At 38.1% G+C, this 21,430-nt stretch overlaps 1 non-coding gene across 1 annotated transcript; it reads left to right on the forward strand.

Annotated features, from left to right (window-relative positions):
• Positions 1 to 14,629: 14,629 nt before the first annotated feature.
• On the forward strand, positions 14,630 to 14,736 carry LOC141609600 (small nucleolar RNA R71). The gene has a single exon (XR_012527526.1). It is a non-coding gene; the product is annotated as a small nucleolar RNA R71 (small nucleolar RNA).
• Positions 14,737 to 21,430: the final 6,694 nt, after the last annotated feature.

Below are 21,430 nucleotides of genomic sequence, written 5' to 3' on the forward strand. Positions count from 1 at the left end.
TTCAAGATAAAGAACCAAAACCAAGGTGGGGAACCTTGATGTGTACTTGGTAAGGTTCATGCTATGAGAGAGAACATGAATGTAAAGGAAAATGCAAGTATAAGAAGTTTGAACACATGGACACATGGCATGTTAAACTTCTATTGCAATCAATAAGTGTTTACACTTACGATATACATCACAAGGTTGTAATATGGTATTGACTACCCAAGTGTGATGCCGATATTTGTCGTTTGAGTTATTATTAACTCACCATACACTTTGTTACATCCAAACGGGTTGTGGAGACAATTGAACCCCGTTAAAGTGAACATGGATTAACATTGTATTTGCCCATAGTTACTTACATGAGGTGACGTCTCGAAGTGACTAGAGTGTGATGCGATTGATGGCAAGTTCAAGTGCCATAGAGTCATGTGAGATGACTAGTCGATCACATAGGCAGACTGTTAGGAACATTTTGTCGGGCCTTATGACCGCTTATAGAGTTCTGGCAAATTTATATAGCCTGGTCGTGGCGAGAGCTACTATAGTATTCAAATGAGTCGATTCTTTTGACTAAAGACTGTTCGCCTAAGATGGCACAGTTTCAGATTAATTTTGATTTGTGTTACTACGACCATCGTAAATGGGTTCAAATGGGCATATTTTGGGTTATGATGGCTGTGGCTAGTCGAAGGGAATGAGTGCGATAGGAATTGTCCACCCCTAGTCAGGGTTATAACAATATCTCAGGGCCACTCGAGGAGTAATGAACTGGAACTGCGTGGCCACGCTCGGAACGTATCCATTGTGGATAAATCCGGTCAATCAGTTATTCTCCAGATCGAGGAAACCACTCTCGATATGATCACTTGCAAGTATGACCTGAAAGACGCCTTGCATTGAGTGGGAGATAGTAATAGGACAAGAGAATTGGTGACGCATACTTGTCGAGGACAAGTGGGAGATTGTTGGATTATGTGTCCTCCGACAATAATGCGATCACGACTGTTGATCATGATGATCACATGTTTAAGTCTCATTATAAAGAATACAATTGGGAAGTAATATTTTACTGTCAACTGGTCCACACATATCGGTAATGATTGGCTGACTAGAATTTGACATTACTGTCGTGCGACGGTGGTGATCAGTTGATCCCCTAGGTTATACCTATAGGGCAACACTCTTAATGGATCATTTAATTGATCGTATAACGTTACGAGTTAATTAAATTATTTGAAAATTGACAGACGATTTTTGGAAGTAATATTTACGTATCTCATTGAAATTAATTAAAATAAGATATTGTCTGAGTAATCGAATTGTATCATTACTCAGATGAAATTATTGTTTAAGGAAACAATTGAATTTGAATGAATTATTATAAATACAAATTGTTGTGATTTATAATTGGTAAAATATTTTGGTACAAGTAATTATGAATTACTAAGTCGATTTTTGTATATGACGTATTTTATTAATACGTTGATTTTTAATATGTTAAAAATACATAAAAAATTTATGTGACATGTGACATGTAACATATTGACAAATTGACAAAAATAATATGGATTCCATGTTATAAGTGTACCGAAATTAAGAGGTGGATTAGGCTAAATATTGTGTTTATAATATGAGTGGTAAACATAATGATTACTTGCCTTACTAGCAATGCAACCCTAGTTTACATTGTGAAGATAAACAAGTGCAAGCATTGGCTCCCTCCACCCCCTTCCTCCATCCGGTTTTTAAAGAGGAAAACCACTTTGGTTTTTCCTCTTATTTTTACCTAAATACACAATAATGTTATTGTTGTTCATTCACTCATTCATTCATCTAAAATTTGAGTTTTAGAGAGATAAAAAAGCTTCCTTCTTCCTCTCCCATAAAACCGAAAATATTAAAGAGTCCTATAATATTTTTGGGTCAATTTTTCTACAAGATTAATATTGTACTAGTATTTATAATATTGATTTTAATTAAGAGTGTGCTTTGGGTATAAATCCTTGGGAGAGATCCTACACTTGGATCTTAGTTCTTCCATTAAAGGAAAGCACAAGAATAAGAGAGAAAGGTGATCTCTCTTGTGCCCATATTAACCGAATTTCCAATGTAAGAACAATGTTTCTTCTTTATTTTGTTTAAAAGTTTGCATGCATAAGATCATTCTTTAATTTTATGACAAATTAAATTATAACATATATGAATATGTAAGTATATAGATCTACTTTTCCTTCAATATTAACTACACTAAAGATTGCTAAGAAGAACATGCTCTTCTAATTAGACTAATGGGGTATTTATAGTGGGGATTAGGTACATAAATTAGGGTTTACTAAGGGCTTAAATGACGATTAAGTCCTTGAGGAATCGCCGGTCTCTAGGGAGACTCCGGTCTCTTTTTCGCGGGTCTTAGAAAAAGATGTGCATCCTTCATTGAAGCTTGTTGAAGGCGAAATGGAACTGTCTGGGAATCCGGGCGTCTTTAGCACGGGACGGGCGGATTTGAGAGCTTCTGGACGGGCGTCCAGAGGGTGAAGACGGGCGTCTTTGGGTGGTTTTGCTCGGGCGTCTTACTGAGGAAGATGCTCGGATTGTGGAGGGGCGTCTGTGGATATGGCCCACCTGCAGGTCCGGTTCGATCTGCGGACATGCAGCGGTCTTTTTGAAAGCCACGCTCGGCGGTGTAAATGTGCTTTCGACCGGATCGTTTTAGATCGGTCGGTTTCGTCTCGGTAAGGGTCTCGAAACGATTAGAGATGTTCGGAGTCGCCACCAAGCATTTGTGGGATGCCTGGAACGCGTTCGAATTCCACTTTATACCTCGGTCAAATCGAAGCACAAAGCAGCGTTTGACATAGGTACTAAAGATAAGGAAATCGTCCCTCTTTAGCATCCTATCTCTAGAATGACTCTCGTATGCCCTGGATAAGGTCGTCCACTATCCAAAGTTTCTGAGTAAGAGGTGAAGGTATGTATTGGGAAGCCCTTTAATCAGACACCCAATCCCGCCCGCGTTTAGCGGCCTCTACTGATCGATCTTGGTTGGTTGAATGCAAAAGTTGATAAAACGGTTTAAATGCATGAATGCGCATCCAATGATTTAAACCTAACATGTGAGAGCTTTCTAAGTCGGTTGATTTAATCCAAGTATCAAGTATAAGATGTCAAGTTGGATTAATGATTGATTTGCATGCAAGACGAAAATTAAACATCCATTTACCGTATTAGGTTTAGGGTGCATAACATGATCCATTTGTCTTAGTAAGGCATTTTGCAAATGTGGTTTGAATAGTCATATGATCCGTCCTATATCCGAGTTAACCGGAGTCGGGATCGTCCTGGACTAATGGTGGAAGGGAACATGCCCTGTACCAGACGGCTATAAGAGGCGCGAGCCAGCCGGCGGTGTAAGGGGCCTCCCTCTGGTTTTGAAAATGAGAAAGGAAAGGCCTGCTTTAGGCGCGGGTTAGCCAACGGCTGTATGCCGTATTCTGACTGTTTAGAAAACGTTATGAAACGTGTTAAAAATGGGTATTTGAACCCGGTTTGATTTGAAAGGGTCGTTTAGTCCGCATTTGTCGATTTGAAGAACTAGACTCGAATAATCATCATTGTTTGATAATATTCGGGGTCGGGTTCGGTTTTGACAAGCTTGACATGAATAGTTTTGAAAAATGGTTATGGACCAATTGTTTTAAGTCCATTTTGAATGTAATTAGTCGGTACTCATCATCGTACCCGGGTTAAAATCCGGCATGGTATGTATAACCAAGGATGACTTTGTGTTAGTGACTAATATGTTTGTTTGAAAAATGTAAAGAAATGAAATAAAAGGCTTTAAAATACCTCTTAAATGTCATTAACCAAATATTATCACCGAAACACGGATTTAACCGTCATGGTATAAAGAACCAAGGGTGAAAAATGCTTTATGGTTAAAACATGTGAAATGAAACAAAAAGGTTTCGAAAATACTTAAAATGGTAAAAACCGATTACAAATATGAAAATGGATTAAGGGAAATGACGAGAACAAACACGGTTGATCTCTGGTCTGAGCGCCCCATTTAGGCGCGAGCCAGTTGGCGACCTAAGGGGCTTCTGCCTCAGACCAAAAATCGGTTTTGGCTCGTTTATTCCATGTTTTGGTTCATGTTATGCATGTTTTAGCATGTTAAAGTCATGAAACAAATGAAAACATAATAAAAGAGGATTTTTACACCCTCATACTTACATGTTTGGTTATGGCGAGTGACCGACGTAAGTGTAACAACTTGTTTGATCGGAAAAAACTCGGTTTAAAACCGTTTTGGTAAGTGAAAGAGTGTTGTAAAAGTTTAGTGATGGTGTAGTGGTCAGAGTGGTCGGACAAGTGATTTAATGCACGATGACGGTACCAAACAATATGTAAGGCTCGTATTTACGATCGGTAGGTCGTAAACACTCGTCGGATTGTGACTTAAGAAGTCGAGTCGAGAATTTTAAGGGAGAAAAGAGGGGGCGGACACTCGCGTAAGTCTCAAATGGGTGGCATTTGAGGGGTATTTATAGGAGAATGAGTGGTTGTGTGAGTTTTGAGCGACGTGGCCACCTGGGCTGCTCAAAGAGGCGCGAGCCATGCCGCGGGTCTTCGAGTTGTGTTGTAGCTTTCACAACAAACGCAATCATGATTTGTTCTATCCGAGGTTTTGTAGTCACATGTTTGGTACTTGACCAACATGAATCCGGGAAAACTTAGCACAGAAGGCTTGAAGATATTTTTGTTTTTGTGTTTGACTCGTTGTTGGAGTCGGGATTTGAATTTTTGAGTCGATTTTTGGTCCGGTGTCGGTTTTGACTCTAGTTAGTGTCATTGCGACCCCGTCGTCGTGCATTAAACACTCCAGGTATTTTTGAAATGTTTTGAAATGTTATGTTTTCGAAATCGTTTTAAGTTTTCCGACGTAAAGTTGTACACAAACTGTCGATCAAACGCTGCGATCCCAAAACATGTTGTAGTCCGATAATCATCGGGTGTTTGTTGGAGTCTTAGCAGATACTGGGTATCTACAGCGTCTTCAAGGCAATCCGCACGGATTGTCAGGCAGTTTCTTTCCTTCTTCTTTTCTTCCTTTTTCTTCATAAAATCCTTGAGGATTTCCTCGGGGATGCAAGGATCTTTTCTCATCATTTCCCATGTACTATAGTATGTACAAAGGCCTTCTAATCTTGTCTCTCCTTGATGCTTGGTCATTGAATTCAATCAATTTAGCCTCATTTTGCCATGAAAATGCAAGGTTTGCACTCCTTTCCTACCAAGGACACAAAACCTCAAAGAATATGCAAAACAAAGAACTAAAGACAATAAATGACCCAAATATGCACTAAAAAGCATGGGAACAAGGCTAATTCGGGGACTAAATATGCTCTAATTATGGTCACATCAAATATCCTCAAACCGAACCTTTGCTCGTCTCGAGTAAAGAGGTGACAAAGACTAGGACCATTATTTAAACTAACCTAATAACATAGCCGATATGAGACAATTAGCGGGTCTCACTCCGCCCCTTCAACTCACAACAAGACAACCATGAGGTAGGATGCCTTCTTGCAAGGCAAGGTGGGTCTTCCTCATCTAAGTGGCTGAAATTATCTACAAGGGAAGCAATTCAAGATTACACACTCCTTCATAGATGCAATTTCTTCAAACTACTAAAGCCTAGAAGGATACCAATAAATCAGCTCCAAGTTGTGTCAAGCTAGGGTACCTTTGTCCTCAATCGTTAAATGCTTTTGTCAAGAGTAGACTCCCTATGGTGTTAGAAACACTGGAGGATCGCGGAATTCCCGCTCTTGCCTAGACAAGAAGAAGGGTCGTCCCCTCTCTACCATGCACGAAAATGGATATAATGGATAAAGGGATCGATAGTATTTGAGTTTCATTTGGGAGTTTACTTTGTTGTTGTTTTTCCCCCAATTTCTTGTGGCATATAACATTTGAGAACACTTTCTTTTGCCATTTCTTTTGATTCTTGGCTTTTCAACACTTGACAACTTTTCAACTTTTTGCATTTTCTGTTTGAACATTTTCAAAGTCACCCCATATGTAGTGAGGGTGACTTATATTTGAAGCTTTAGGAGTCTATTTTTGCTCCTCTTTTCATTTGATGCATTTTACAAACTTTCTTTCACTTTTCATTTCATTGAACTGAAATTGATTTCTTTTTGTGCCCATTCCCTTTGATGACAAAAATGTGGTAGAACATGGATGATGGATGCATGCATGGTTTCAAGGGTCACCTTGGAATAAACGGTAGCCAAGGAGTTATCACACCACAAGGTACTCTTGACTAGGCCTTAATCCATGGGTCAAAGGATACTAGCATGACACATCCTAGGATGTTTTACAAGTATTCTAACAAACAAAGTCTTAAGAAGAAAAAGCATTTACTAGGTCCTATATATATTTGTCAAGCTTCCCAAGTAGACGGTTTCGCAAAATTTTCCTAACATGCAACTACATGCCATGATGCAACTAGCATATAAACATCCTAATGCATATGCTTCTACCAACTAATATGACACATAAACTAAATGCAAGTCCTAAGTTCACATTGTTATACCGCATCAATCAAAATAAAGCCACATAGTCATTAACATAAAGAGGAAAAAGGAGATTGGAAAGATCATACCATGCGGTCCTCATGATCCTCATGTCTCGGATGTGGCGTAGTCAATCAATGTGAACAAGGACAGAACAAACACAATATATACAACAATATATACATGACTACACTACAAAGGAAAAGAACTTGTTTTTGGTTTTTCAATTTTTTTCAATTTTTTATTGTTTTTCGAATTTTTTTGTTTGATTTTTTTGGATTTTTGAATAAAAGTTAAGTTAGAATTCTCCATCCCCATACTAATATGGGCATTGTCCTCAATGGCCAAAATGATGGGAAATCATGCAAGCATGATGCATGAGTTCTACACTAAATGCAAGCTATACTAATCTACACTACATGATGCATGAGTTTTTGTTTATGACGGAGAGCGTAATTTAGATTACCTCCCGTTGCGTATGCATGTACTTCCCCAAACCGAGATAGACATTATTTCTAATGTCCTAAAGTTGGGGGTAGTTCATGCACACAAGATGCAATGCATGAAACTAAATTTGTCATTTTGGATTTTCAAAAGTGGGAACAATGAAATAAGAACACCTCAATGGGGCCGAGGTGTTAGTCCTCTATGTTGCTAGGACTCTCCAACCATGATCAAGATAAAATAAATAAAACAAAGAAAGAATTAGACAAACCTCAAGAGGGTAGGAGCCTCCAAGCTTGCTAGTCTTCCACCATATCATCATTGCCATCATCTTCCTCAATATAAGTGGACTCATCTCCACTTCCCTCTTCACTTCCTTGCTCACTTCCTTGCTCACTTTCTTCATCATCTTCTTCTTCTTCATTAGCCTCTTCCTCTTCATTTACCTCTTCATCAACAACCTCATCACCGACAACCTCATCGTCACCCGGTATCTCACCCCTAGATGCATTTGGAAATAAGACTTCCCTATCCGCCCAACTAGGCAAAGGACATGAAGGATCAAGTAGTCCTTGCCTAGCTAAATGAAGGAGGGGTGGATATTGGGTTAAGTACTCATCTTCCCGGTCCTTATAAGCTTGTTTGTGCATCTCTTGCATAAGTAGAGTCATGTAGTCATTGCTTGCTTTAACACCTTCGGGTTTGAACTCTTGATACTTGAATGGATAGGGTGGTGTGACAATGGAGTAGGAGGGCATTTCAATTTCACCCCTTTGTTGATGGATGATGTATTCGGCTTCTTTTGAGAGGGGAAGAAGGTAGTTGGTCCGATGGACACTCAAACGGCATATCTTGGAAGGCAAAGTAAAAGATCTAGCCTCATGGGTGAGCCACCCATATTTGGTGTCAATAGGGTTATGAGTGACCCACTTGTACTTGTTAATCATAGCATCCATGTCAATGAGATGGCCCCCCTTTTTCGCCACATACTTGCTATCTTTGTTGAAATTCGGATCAAAGTACTTAGCCAAAAGAGTGACTAGACCTCCATTTACAACAACATTGAGCCATCTTTCCACCAAAAGCCTTAGAGAATTGTAAGGCTTGGTGAATTCCCTTCCAATATTTAAGACCGACTCAAGTAGAACACAATAGAGCTTGGTAAAGTGGTTAGTGTCTTTTCTTGCAATGATATTATTCCCGATGACCTTATGCCACACTCTAATGCCCGGATGGTGGACTAATAGAGCGCGACTAGCATGATAGTTCTCAAATTTCCTCCCGGAAATCGCCTCCCAAAGAGGAGCGGGGTCATACTTTTCGGGATTCTTGTAATAACTAGGTAAATCACTAAGACCCAATACTTTACCCAATTCATCAAAGGTGATGCGCCTACTCATATTGGCAAGGCGGAACTCGATGTTTTCTCTAGTCTCTACCTTAGTCACATTCAAAGAACTCAAGAATTCTAAGGTAAAGGAGGGGTATGTCAATTCTCTTGTAGCAAACAATTTTCCCAACCCCATGGCTTCAAAGAAGGCTTTTGTTTGTTCAAGGACACCCAATTTGTTCAAGGCATCTTCACATATGAATTTGGTGGGTAGAAAGAATTTTCTAGCATACTTGGCAAATGTATCCCTATGGGAGTTGGAAATGAAAATTATCTCCAGATAGTTTGATAATTGAGCAATTTCCGGAGTTGTTGATGTTGTTGCTTCCAAGGGAGGAATTTGTTGTTGTTGAACTTCCAAGTTTGAACTAGCTACCACCATAGCCAATGAGGCTTTCTTTGCTTGAAGACATTTATGTCTTGTTGAGAGTGCCTTTGCCTTAGGTGCCTTTGTTGATCTTTTTGTTCTTGCCATTGATGAAAATACCAAGAAAAGAGTAAAAATCTTCAATTTCCATGTATACCCAAATCGATTTTAAGATGAAAGGCTTTGCCTTTATAATTCAAAAATCGACTCAAAGGTTGAAGATTTTGGTGCTTGGTTTGATTTTTGTTGGAAGAGGAGTGATTAATTGTTGTTAAAAGGAAGTTTGGATTTGATTTTGTTGAATTTGGTTGAGGAAATCTTGTTTTGGTGATGGAGAGGATGAGGGTTTTGAGTTTTGGGGTTTATGGGTAGTGTTTTGAATGAATTAATGAAGAAATGAATGTGTGAGGGGGTATTTAAAATACCCGAAAATTTCAAAAACTGCAGGGGAAGGCGGGCGTCTTTCCTTCGGGACGCTCTTATTCTGCCTATTTTGGGTTCAGGATTCTCGCCTAAAGACGGGCGTCTTTCAGCAGGGACGCTCGGATTCTTTGATTGCAGGACGGGCGTCTTCCTCTGAAGACGGGCGGATTCTTAGACAACAAGCTTTCTTGTTTTTCACAGCCAAAAAGACGGGCGTCTTCTTGCAAAGACGGGCAGATTTCTGAAGACGAGCGTCTTCTCTACCAGGACGCTCGAATTCTTCGACAGTCCCAAAATTTCAAATTCTCAGTTAAAATGGACGGGCGGATTCTGACAAAGACGGGCGTCTTTTCTGGAGACGAGCGGATTCCCTTGAAGACGCTCGGGTTCTCCCTGTTTTACCCGGATTCAGTTCCATCCGTGTACTTGCATATCCCGTGTCATTTTTCATTCTTCAAATCCCGTGTTCTTCATTGTAGAGGCACTACTAAGGCATGAATAGCCTAGGCAATTGCTATCCCCACACTAAGCTAAAGCACTACACATCAATTAAATCATTAGTCCCTCCCTCACTTCTCTCAAAAATGATAATTATCTTGATCAAAGCATAAAATCCAAAAATGACAAAAATGCAATGTAAGAATTAAAATGCAAGTTAGGGAGTTAGAAATATTTACAAATGGTGGTTTAGGGAGGACTCCACCAAACTCTCATCCTTAGTGAAATGTCATGGGGGCATGTCCAAGGTGTTGTTGATGTTGCTCAACACCTTGAAGAAGTAGTCAAAAGCTTGTTCATTATCATGATAAAGATCTTCAATAGACCTCTGCCCTTGTTGTCCTTCATGTCGGTCTTTATCGATAGCATTACCAATATAGGGATTGAAAATCGCTTCAAACTCATCGTCCCAAAGACCACAAACTTCATCTACTTGATCACTAAAGATCTCTTGAGTTGATAGAGACAACTCTCCCACTTTCTTGTCTTGGCCAATGAGGCCATCCTCTTCATTGTTTGACTTTGGTGAGCTTTTCAAGCTCTCTTTGTTACAATTCACTTGCTCTTTGAATGGAGCATCATCGATTTTCTTCTTCCATTGGAATTCCGACTTCTTCCTATCATCCTTCCGGCTATAATGATCAACCATAAAACATGATTCATGCAAACGAGGAGCTCTCTGGTCTTGTCAAGATTGAAAGTTATGCTCTCATCTCCCACTTCTAGAGTGAGCTCCCCATGCTTCACATCAATCACCGCACCCGCGGTGTGTAAGAAAGGTCTTCCTAGAATGATTGGAATGTTGGAGTCTTCTTCCATGTAAACAATGACAAAATCCACCGGGATGAAAAATTTCCTCTACTACAAATGAGCACTTGGGCCACGGCTAAATTCGTGGCGCAAGTGTTAAATTTTCGTGGCTAAATCATTTGGCCACGGGAATACCTTCCGTGACGCAAGTGGCCGTGGCAAAGAGATAGCCACGGGAAAAACAAGAACGTGGCTATTATTAAATTTTTGGCCTCGGATTCTCTCGTGGCTAATAACTCCCGTGGCCAAAAAATTTCCCGTGGCCAAAAAGTAATTCCCGTGGCAAAAAATATATATGAAAATTAAATAAATAGAATGTTAAATAATTTTTTTTTTCACGATCGATATTTTATCATATATGGAATAGTGATAATTTCGGTACTGGTTTCGCTAGTTAGCTCGATTCATTTGAACGTTCTTTGGTTTCACCGGTCATGCATTCGCGCGCATCAAAGAGGCTTCCCAGGAGGTCACCCATCCCAACACTACTCTCACCTGAGCACGCTTAACTGTAGAGTTCTTTTGATGTGCTACCGAAACTGAAAGTTAACTTTGTTGATATAATTAGTACTTTGAATCCTTTTAAGTTTATTTTTTTTCTTTCAAAATTTACCTTTAGTACTATTTAATTACAAAAATGTTACATAATTTACGAATTTTTGCGGGAAAAACATTATTTTGGCCAAAACAATCAAATTTTCGATGTTACCCTCCCGACTAATGATTTTGTCGTCATTTTTTTGCCCAAATTAGCAAAACTATTTTCTCTAAAAAGTAAATTTAATAGTGTTTCCTAACATTTTTTTATTTCTTTAGTTTATCGACATTCTTATTTTCATTTCTCTTCAACTCATTTTTTCGTATATTTTTTTACGCAAATGCTATTGTATGACCGCCGTACCTACGATATGAAAAATTAAGCATTTTTTTGTAAAATAATGACCATTTTTTATAACTTAAGGTCTCCCCCTCCCCCCCCCCCCCCCAAATTGGTCACTATTAACCAAAAAGTAGTCACTTTTTATTCAAAAAACACGAAAAATACTGGAGTATCATACAACTGAATCTCTTATTTTCTTAAACTGATTTCTATTTGTGATGATTTATCGTTTTTATCTCAAATTTTTCACATTATTTGCACATGTGACTTTAAATTATTATAATTTCTATATTTTCCCTGTGATTTATTCATTTTCAAAGAAAAAAATTTTTCCATATTGAATTTTGGGTAAATTGATAAAACTACCAACTTTAGTCATCTTTTTCATAATGAATAGCAACATAATCAAAAATTAGTAATCACTACCAAAATATTAACTTTTTTCTACGATAGGTACCAAGTCGCCTTCTTACTCCAATTTTTTTTTCCTACTTTAAAGGTGTTTTCATCTAAGAGAGGGATTTTGGAAGTGGACGAGTGGAGATTTGTACTTGAATGATGGCTTTTTGGACTTTTCAAAGTAGGTTGAGATTAGATTTTCAGGCGACTTAGTACCGATCGTAGAAAAAAGTTAATATTTTGGTAGTGATTACTTATTATTGATTATGTTGGTACTGATTATGAAAAAGGGTCCTTATATTATTACTGTTTATCAATTAACCCTTGAATTTTTTATATTGATATGTTTTGCGATATGTTTTTTTCTTAATTTATTTGTGGAAGATCATTTTTTTCTTTTATTTCTCAGCGCACTTATTTTATTTAATCAATTTTTTTAATCTAATTGTCGTTTTTTTTTCACTCCTAAAAAAATTTTTGCCAAACTTTTTTCTCACCAGGTTAAATTTTATATCAAATTCAAATTTTTCTATTAATATCTTACAAATAAAGTTGTAAATCAAATTTTGAATGAACCAATTGGACAATATGTTAATTTTAGATTTATCAAAGATAGATGATAAATAACTTATTTATTTAGTTTTATATGCTATGTCTTTAAATGTGATACGATCATTTAAGATTGTTATTTAAGATTATAATGTTTTAATTAAAAAATTAAAAGAAACTCACGACTCTAATAAACAGAATTATATATTAAAATAAATTTCTTAAATTAGAAATGTTTTGAAAAACCTGCAAAACGTAATTGTGATTTCTAAAAGAATAAAAAAAATTAGACGATAAACTTTTCTTTGCTTGCATATAAGTTTATAAAATTTTAAAATCTTATTAAAGTAAATAAAACAATAAAAAAATATTAATTAACTTAATCAAAGTTTTTGCAAAATTTTATATTTAAATGCATTTTCATATTATTATATTTGATTAAATTTCTTTTAGATTTTAGGCTTGCCTTAACATGAAAATATCTTAATTTAAGTCGGAAAAGATACTCGCCACGGGAGTTTGTTAGTACGTGGCTAAATTTTTTTTTGCCACGGAACAATTCGTGGCTAATTAAAATTTCGTCACGGGTGTGATATAGTTCGTGGCTAAAATGATTATTTGCCACGGGTGTAGCTTATTTCGTGGCGCAAGTGACTTTTTGCCACGGGAAAAGTCATCCCGTGGCATAAATTTTTTTCTAAAATAATGAATAAATTTTTCCCGTGGCTAAGCAGATTTTAGCCACGAATTATAAATTCTCGTGGCATAATTCGTGGCGCAAGTGACAATTTGTTGTAGTAATTCCCAACTCTTACGGGAACATCTTCCCATATCCCTAATGGTGTCTTCGTCGATCTATCGGCCATTTGGAATGTGATATTGGTGCATTTAAGCTCTCCCATCCCCAACCTTTTACTCACCGAGTACGACATAACACTCACACTAGCCCCTAGATCACATAAGGCTTTGTTGATTGGGGTGTCGCCAATGGTACACGGTATTGAGAAGCTTCCCGGATCTTTGAGTTTTGGAGGTGAACTCCCTTGAAGGATTGCACTACTCACCTTAGTGAAGGTGATAGTCTCAAGCTTCTGGATCGATTTCTTCTTTGTGAGGATGTCTTTCATGTATTTTGCATAGGCCGGCACGGGATTGATTAATTCCGTGAAAGGAATCGAGACTTCTAAATTCTTCACAATTTCCATAAATTTTCCAAGTTGGTCATCAAATTTGGGCTTGGCTTGACGACTTGGAAAAGGAAGTCTAATCACAATGGGCTCCTTCTCCTTGACCTTATCTTCATTTTTATTTGAAATTTCTTCTTTTGATGGTTCTCCATCCTTGAAGTTTCGCACAATTTCTTCTCTGTCACTATCTTCCACAACTTCATCCTCAACTTGCTTCCTCGGTGCTTCATACCTTGTACCACTCCTCAAGTGAATGGCACTAACCGTTTCATGTCTTGGGGGATTAATTTGAGGTGGTAATTGTCCCTTTTGTCTTTGTGAGCTTGAACATACTAGTTGAGTCAATTGGGTTTCCAACATTTTGGTGTGAGCTAGGATGTTGTTGATGGTGATTTCCTTTGCTTGACTATCCATTTGCATTTGAGGGAAAAACTCTTGTTGATTCTTTTGCATTTGGAGGATCGCTTTTTGAACATCAAAACCTTGGTCATTTTGTTGATTGTATGGAGTTTGATTTTGGTAACCTTGGTTTTGGTTGTAAAAGGGTCTTTGATATTGGTTTCTCATGGGAGGTGGGGTGTATGTTGGTTGAGGGTTTTGAACATTTTGGCTTTTGTATGAGAGATTTGGATGGAATTTGGTGTTTTCATTGTAATAATTTGAATAAGGGGTGCCACTCTTGTATGCTTGGAAAGCATTCACTTTTTCATTTGTTCCCCTACATTCACTTTGGTCATGTCCCAAAGTTCTATAATTCTCACATATCCCACTTGGGATTGATGAAGATGCGGTCATGGCATTAACATGAGCTTTGGTGATTTTGAGGCTTCTTCAAGTCTAGCCATAGCTTTTTCAAACTTCAAATTGATGGTATCAATGTGAGCACTAAGTTGAGCACCCAATTGAGTAATGGAGTCCACTTCATGCTTTCCTCCTCTAGTAGCATTGCGAGGTCTACTATATTGTGAGTTATGGACCGCCATTTCCTCAATTTTGTTCCAAGTTTGATTGTCATCAACTTCGGTGAACATTCCATTTGATCCCATGTTGAGAATGTTCCTTGAATCTTCATAAAGACCGTTCCAAAATTGTTGTACCAAGAACCACTCGCTAAGTCCATGGTGAGGACATGAGCGACAAATTCCCTTGAATCGCTCCCATGCTTCATACAAAGATTCTTCATCTCTTTGCTTAAAGCCCGTAATTTGAGCTCTTAGCATGTTAGTCTTTTCCGGTGGATAGAACTTTTTGTAGAAAGCTAGAGCCAACTTTTTCCAAGATTCAATTCCGAGAGTAGCCTTATCAAGGCCTTTTAACCATTATTTCGCGGTGCCAATTAGAGAAAAAGGAAATAAGACCCATCGAATTTGGTCTTGAGTTACACCGGTTTGAGAAATTGCATCACAATAGTCACAAAAAGTCTCCATATGAGAATGAGGGTCTTCACTAGGCATCCCCCCAAATTGGCTTCTTTCGACTAATTGGATAAATGCGGATTTGGCAATAAAATTCCCAGTTAAGTGTTGTGGTGTGGGAGTACCATTGGGTAGGTTCTCCTCGGTGGGTACGGAATGTGATGAAAACTTAGGCATTGTGGGTTGATTTTGTGTTGGATTTTGTGTTGGGTTCTATTCACCTTCTCTTGCAAAAGGGTTGATGAACTCAATAGTATTTGGTTGAATACCTACAACCTCACCAATACCTCTCAAAATTCTCTTAGCAAGTCTTCTATTGGTTGTCAAAGTCCTTTCAATTTCGTGATCAAAGGGTAACAAGTTACCTTGTGATCTTCTAGACATGCAAAATATCAAATAACTCGAAAACAATTAGAACAAACCTTGAGGAGTTTTACATCCCCAAGGCAATGAAAGACACAACTAATAACAATACAAGAAAATCTAAATCAAGTTAACACCGTCCCCGACAACGGCGCCATTTTTGGTCGTGATCCCTCGTGGGGTTTAGTTTTCAGTACTTGTCGTTAGGAGCACCTAGACCAAAACACAATTTATAACTTCACCAACAACTCTACAATTAGTAAAGAGGCAAGTAAAGGTCGGATCCCAAGGGACGGGAATAGAGATGAGATTTCTATTGCAACTAGTGGTGTCTAAGGGTGTCACAATTGGGGTTTGAAGTAGAAGATCACTAATCTAAATAGCAATGAAAGTAAACAAGCAAGATGAATAAAAAGGGGTGTAAACAATTAATAAAAGGCACTAGGGTGTCATGGGGTCATAGGGGATTCATGGGAGTTGATCATACAAACATATTCTCAAGTTATAAGCAATCAATTATTGTTGTGATGGATCGAGTTGGTTTATATCTTACAATCCTAGGATAGTTTGGGTCCCGGAGCCGAATCGATTAGATTGTACAACACCTACAAGTCGACTTAATCTTCCCTACTCAACTATATGCATGGTCTAATGAGACTTGAGTTGGTTTATGTCTTACAAGTCTCATTGAAAAGATAGGTGATGGGTAAAAAATGCAAGGATTCATAGGCTCGCATTTCATCAAACATAACATGTGCATAAGTTGAGATCACAACAAGCAAGCAAATAAACTATGAAAGCATATTAATTTAAGCATGAATCATTCCCCATGTTTGTTTCCCCTAATTACCTATTAACCCTAGCTAAGGAAACTACTCACTCATTATCATGTTGAACATGCTAGTAAGGTTGTCAATCATACCAACAAAGTGAAACATGATGAATAAATGAAAGTAATTAACAATAATTAAAAAGGGATTAAGAGAATTATACCAACTAATGATTCCAATAATAAAGCAAAGAATAAAAGAAGTACTTGATGCTTGATTGGAAGGTTGTCAATCTCCCAATAATAACCCAAATAATCTTCAATTACCCAAAATAAAGGAGAACAAGAGAGAGATTAAGGAAATAAAACTTGTATTAAAACTTGATTAAATGTTGATTACAAGTTTAAACAGAGATTTGATTGATATTAACTACACTAAAGATAGCTAAGAAGAACGTGCTCTTCTAATTAGACTAATGGGGTACTTATAGTGGGGGTTAGGTACATAAATTAGGGTTTACTAAGAGCTTAAATGACGATTAAGTCCTTAAGGAATCGCCGGTCTCTAGGGAGACTCCGGTCTCTTTTTCGCCGGTCTTAGAAAAAGATGTGCATCCTTCCTTGAATCTTGTAGAAGGCGAAATGGAACTGTCTGGGAATCCGGGCGTCTTTAGCATGGGACGGGCGGATTTGGGAGCTTCTTGACGGGCGTCCAAAGGGTGAAGACGGGCGTCTTTGGGTGGTTTTGCCCGGGTGTCTTGCCGAGGAAGACGCTCGGATTGTGGGTGGTGGACGGGCGTCTTCAAGGCAATCCGCACGGATTGTTAGGCAGTTTCTTTCCTTCTTCTTTTCTTCCTTTTTCTTCATAAAATCCTTGAGGATTTCCTCGGAGATGCAAGGATCTTTTCTCATCATTGCCCATCTACTATAGTATGTACAAAGGCCTTCTAATCTTGTCTCTCCTTGATGCTTGGTCATTGAATTCAATCAATTTAGCCTCATTTTGCCATGAAAATGCAAGGTTTGCACTCCTTTCCTACCAAGGACACAAAACCTCAAAGAATATGTAAAACAAAGAACTAAAGATAAAAAATGACCCAAATATGCACTAAAAAGCATGGGAACAAGGCTAATTCGGGGACTAAATATGCTCTAATTATGGTCACATCAATGACTCCTTCCTATGGCTGGCGAGCCTCAAAACGTACCTTCGACATGGATGGCGAGCCTTTGTGCGCAAATGATTCAAGGACGTATCCCGAAGATGCCTCAGGTATGATTCCTTCTTATGGCTGGCGAGCCTTTATACGTGGTCCAATAGACTTTAAACGACCCGTATTGAAAGTCGACAGACTCTAAAATGTTCCCGAAGATAGGTCCTCGATTCGAATCCCCGAGTTGCCTCGACATCGCCCTTCCCGACGGCAGGTCCTTGGCTCATACCCTTTTAAGTCGCCTTGACGTCGCAATGGTCTTCAGGTTGTAATCTTCGATTAACCTGGTGGCTATACTTTGACTTTCGCCCCGTCCAAGCCTCAGTCAAAGTGGGGGCTCTGTAGATACCCAGTATCTGCAACTCCCAAAAACCACCCGATGATGATCGGACTATAACGTGTTTTTGATATGCGTGTGTGGATTGCCTATACATGAAACTATTTAATGCACTACTCGGAAATAAAAAATGATTTCATAAATGGTTTTCTAGCTTCATTTGCATTAAAATAACACTATTTAGAGTTAAAACCGTCTTCGGACCCAAAACCGACTCAGAAACCCGCAACTCGAGTCAACCTAAGTCAACCCGAGTAAACCCAAATCTCGAATGTCAAAAATAAGCCATGAATGTCCTCATCATGCCATTTGCATTAAAATGACCCTAATTAGAGTCAAAACCGACACCGAGCCAAAAACCGACTCGAAATTCAAATCCCGACTCACACGGGTCAAACCCGAGATAAGAACACAAAATACCTACCCCAAATAACACCCAAGATCAAGCTTACACGGCTAAGAAACCATCAAAAACCACAAATCAAAACCAACAAAACATTGGTTAGAACAAATGCAAAATCCAAATTTCTGAAAGGGACAGTACACCCGTTTCAGTCACTAGGTAGCTCGCGCCTCTTTAGGCATGCCCTTGGCCAGCAAGCAAAGTTAACCAAATTGCTACAACCCCCATTTCTCTATAAATACCCACCATCACACCCCATAATCTTTACGCGAGAGTCCGCCCCCTTCTTCTCCCTTAAACTTCTAGACCCGACTTCCTAAGTAAAAAAATCGACACGTGTTTACGACCTACCGATCGTAAACACAAGCCTTACACAATTTCTGTGGTACCTTCGCCGTGCATTCGACCGACCCATTTGACCAACTCAATTCATCAATCAACATGTTTTAATTAACATATTTTCAAAACAAAATCCTTTTTTAAGGCAATCTTTCAAACTTCTTTGATCGCGAGTAGTCACAACGAGAAAATCCTCTCTAAAGTCGTCTACCACGCAAACATCAATACACGTAAGTTTGAGGTTGTAAATATCTCATTTGAATCATGGCTTTACTGTTTTCAAAAATTATAAACATGAACAATGCATAACACGATTCAAATATAGGTTAAAATGAGCCAAAACCGAGTTTTGGCCCGAGACAGAAGCCCTTTGCTATGCAAAGAGGCTCGCGCCTCTTGTGGGTTATCGGGTCAGACTCATCCGTGTTTGTTCTCGTCTTTCCTCCTTATTTCTTTCTAATTTGCAATCTGTTTTTACCATTTCAAATCATTTTTATGACAAACTTTTTAGCCATAAATTATAATCACCCTTGGTTCCATATATCATGACGGTTTGTTCCGTGACTCGATGATATTATTGGTTAATTACAAATTAAAGGGTATTTTAACCCCCTTTTTATTTTATTTGCCATTTTTCTCATTTACTTACATTTGTAAACATATTAGTCATAATTCATAATCATCCTTGGTTCTTTATACCATGTCGGTTTAATCCGAGTACGATGACAAACTTGACTAATTACAAAAAATTGAACTTAACATAATTAGTTCAAATCAAACATTTTTCTTTTACACATTTTACTATGTTTTTCAAACTTGCAAATCCGACAACGAATATTACTAACATAATAGTAATTATTCCGAGTCATGTAAATCATACTTGCAAATCATTTAAACACAAATACGGTTTTAAACAACCATTTTAACAACCAAGAGGCACCTCTTGGCTCGCCCCATGGCTCGCACCCAAAGAGCCTGCCTATTTCCATCTTTCAAAACCTGGACAAAGTCCATTCCCTCGCCAATAGGCTTGCGCCCCAATAGGGCTGCCTGGCACTGTTCTGTCCCGTTTTTAGCACTTGTCTAGGACAATCCCGACTATGGTTAACCCGTATACATGACGGATCAGATTGACAAGTTTACGTGTTTTTACACTTTGTCATTCGACACCCTTTTAAATAAATGGATCGTGTTAAGCATCATGAACCTAATTTGGTAAATGGATGTTTAATTTCCGTTTTCACATGCAAGTCAATCTAAATCCAACTTTGACACCAATTTCTTGGTACATGCATAAACAACCGACTTAGGAAATATTCATATGATAGGTTAAGACTTTTGGATGCGCATTCATGCATTTATACCGTTTTATCAACTTTTGCACTTAAACAACCACGATCGATCAGTAGAGGCCGCTAACGCGGGCGGGATTGGGTGTCCAATTAAAGGGCTTCTTAATACATATCCTTATCCCTTACTCAGAACCTTTGGATAGTGGATGGCCTTATCCAGGGCGTACGAGAGTCATTTTAGGCATAGAATGCTAAAAGGGGGACGAGTCCTTATCTTTAGTACCTATGTCAAACGCCGCTTTTTGCCTTGGTTGACCTTGGTATAAAGTGGATTTCGAACGGGTTTCAGGCATCCCACAAATGCTTGGTGAGGACTTCGAAAATCTTTGTATCGTTTCGAGACCTTTGCCGAGACGAAACCGACCGGTATAAAGCGATCCGGTCGAAAGCATTTTTACGTCACCGAGCATCGGTTTCAAAAGACCGCTGCATGTCCACAGATTGGCTTGGCGTGCAAGTGGACCGTGACCACGGGCCGGTAGGTGGCTCTCGCCCGCAGACCGGCTTGTGACCCATGTCCATAATCAATCATCAACTACTTCTATTATTCTTTGCTTTATTATTTGGAATCATCTTCATAGGTATAATTCTCTCTTAAACTTGTTTAATTATTATTAATCACTTTCATTTATTCATCATGTTTTGCTTTGTTAGTATGATTGACAACCTTATTAGCATGCTAAACTTGATCATGAGTGAGTAGTTTCCTTAGCTATGGTTAATAGGGAATTAGGGGAAACAATCATGGGGATTGATCTATGCTTAATCCAATATGTTTTCATAATTAATTTGCTTGCTTGTTGTGATTTCAACTTATGCACATGTTATGTTTGATGAAATGCGAGCCTATGAATCCTTGCATTTTTTACCCATTACCTATCTTTTCAATGAGGCTTGTAAGGGTTGGGAAATGTGTCATCAACAATAGTGCGATCACATGATTTAATATCATAATTAAATCTCATATAAAGAATACGTAAAGGATGATTCATTTATATAGTCAACTGATCAACATTAATCGGTAACGATTGGATTGCTATAGTTTGACGTTAGTGTCGTGGGATGGTGGTGGTCAGTTGATCCCTTAAGGTCACACCTAAAGGATGATGCCCTTATTTGTAAAGTTTATTAACTGTATGTCGATACAAGTTGATTAATTCCTTAAATATGAACAATTTATATTTATGAGAGGAAATATGTATCTTATTATAATGTGATGAAATAAGATCCTATTTAGTGGATTAATATGTTAATTCACTAAATTATGTTGAGGTTTTATAAATATTTCGAGGTAGAGGTAATTAGTTATTTACATTTACAAGAAGTTGTAAATTTAACTAACTAGCTATTATGGGATCCATTATATGTTGATATAATGATAAAATATTACTCAATAAGTTGAGTGGATATATGTTTATTAATTTGTCACATAATTGTTGTATGATCAAATTAATATTTAATTATGTAAGATAATTAATCATAAGACTTATAAGCATTTGTGGGATAAATATTATAAGACAAAAATGGACCAAAATAACTCACATGAACCGTCCAAATGGGAGGATGGTTGAGTTCTTTTGTTTTGGCATTTTGTTGTTGGATAGATTCTCCAACATCTTATGACATGCCTACGCTACTACCTACAAATATGGATTATTGTGAAAGGCATTTTTAGAAGACCAAAATGCTCTAAATAAGAGCATGAGGCCGGAACTCATGAGT

The sequence above is a fragment of the Silene latifolia genome, chromosome 10, assembly GCF_048544455.1.
Source record: "Silene latifolia isolate original U9 population chromosome 10, ASM4854445v1, whole genome shotgun sequence".
NCBI classification, from domain to species: Eukaryota; Viridiplantae; Streptophyta; class Magnoliopsida; order Caryophyllales; family Caryophyllaceae; genus Silene; species Silene latifolia.